This window comes from Echinops telfairi, unplaced genomic scaffold, assembly GCF_000313985.2.
Source record: "Echinops telfairi isolate 266 unplaced genomic scaffold, ASM31398v2 ScPeMD7_7469;HRSCAF=8507_0, whole genome shotgun sequence".
NCBI lineage: Eukaryota > Metazoa > Chordata > Mammalia > Afrosoricida > Tenrecidae > Echinops > Echinops telfairi.
Genome location: NW_022111372.1, coordinates 48,426,013 through 48,427,927, shown reverse-complemented (window position 1 = coordinate 48,427,927; position 1,915 = coordinate 48,426,013).

Sequence of the window (1,915 nt, the reverse complement as noted above, 5' to 3'; positions counted from 1 at the left end):
CCCTTGATTAAGGCCTACTAGGCATCCTATGCCCTTCTTTCCATTGATTTTAGTTCACTTGTTTTCCCTTGAAATCTAATCACTTCTAATTGATAATAAAAAGTAGCATAATCAGAAAGACATATGAGCACAAGTGGAAGAAGATTGCTATCAAGGAATCAAATATTGCTGACTACCAGAAGTTGAAATAGACAAAACCAGATCTCTCCTTAGAACCACATTCTGAATCCAATCTTCTAGACTGTGAGAAAATAAAGTTCTCTTCTTTAAAGTCATCAACTTATGGTTCCATTACAAACAGTACCACGATACTAAGACAGTTTACAGCAAGCGAATCTTATTGTATGTAAAATAAAAACCAAACTCATTGTCATCAAGTTGATTTTGACTCATAGTGTCTCTGTAGGACAGAGTAGAACTGCCCTGTGAATTTCTGAGGTTATAAATACTTCCTCTTCTCCATGGCATAGCTAATGAGTTTGAACTGACAGCCTTGTGGTTAGCAGCCCAGTCTGTAACTCACTGTACCACTGGGGCTCCTTGTATTGTAAAGCACACCTTAATAACCAAAATCTAAAAGAAAACACAAATAATTTATTGACTCAGTCAAAATCCTTAGAGGAGCAAGTAGCCTCAACTTTCTCCCTTTGAGCAGTTGGTGCGGTTTGAACCCTGGCAATCTTGCAGTTAGCAGTTCAACACTTACCCAACAGTGCCACCAGGGATCCTCAATAAGGCTGTTACAAAATCCAAAAGAAAAAACAAAACTAACAGAGCAATGAGAACAGCCAGCATTTCTCAAGGTGCCAATTGCAGTATGCAAAATGATTCCAGTGACACTGTGACATACTTAAAAAATTGCCATGTTTCTGTAGACTCATAAGTTGCACATTGCAATGGACTTTATTGATATTATCATTTGTGAGGAAGTGGAAGTACAAAAAAATGGAATAAATGAAAAAGAAATGCCAAGTAAATGAAAGTACAGCCATTGCAGAAAGGGAGAAGGGGGCATGTGAGTGACGGAATTCAGTCAGTCCATGATTGCCAAAGTGGACAAGCTGCATGTCACATAAAGGGAACAGTTCGATCCAATTTATGGTTAAAAGCACCTCCAACCAATGGTCAATATTTGCACAAAGTCCCAGTGACTGTTGCTATTTTATGTGTGATATGTGATTATGTCTGGAAGGACTATAGGGAAAAGGATGCTATGAACATCTATTGGTGCTTGAGATGGGGGCTCTCACTTCTTATTTTCAATATATTTTTAAATGAAAAAAGAATTTAGTGTTTGCTTATGAGCACTTTGAGTTTCAGAAGAGTTATGGCATTTAAGAATATGTGAGACTCTCTGGAAGTGTCCAGTAAGATCTGGATTAACTTCTCCATTCATCCTCAAGGTCATCTCAGGCAAGTTAGCATCATTTGGGGCTTGAGCTACTCATCTGTAGAGTGAGAGTATAATATTAGCTAGGCAAAGTGGTCCTTGAGGGCAATGCCAGCCCCAGCATCTAAGGTGGAAGAGTGGGTGTCACTGATGAAATCATAGGAGACAATCTGGTCCTCAGTGTAGCTCAGGATGCCCTTTAGGGGACCATCTGACATCTACTTCACTGCATTCTTGATGTCATTGCACTTGACAGCTTTCTTCAGATGGCAGGTGAGATCCATGACTGACCCCTTGGGGGTGGGGACACGGAAGGCCATGCCAGTGAGTTTACAATTCAGCTCCGGGATAACCTTGCCCACAGCCTTGGCAGCATCAATAGATGCGGGGATGATGTTCTGGGCAGCCCCATGGCCATCACGCCAGAGTTTCCCAGAGGGGCCATCTGGGTTTTCTGGGTGGCAGTGATGGTGTTGACTGTGGTCATGAGTTCTACAATGCCAAAGTTGTCCTGGATGACCTTGG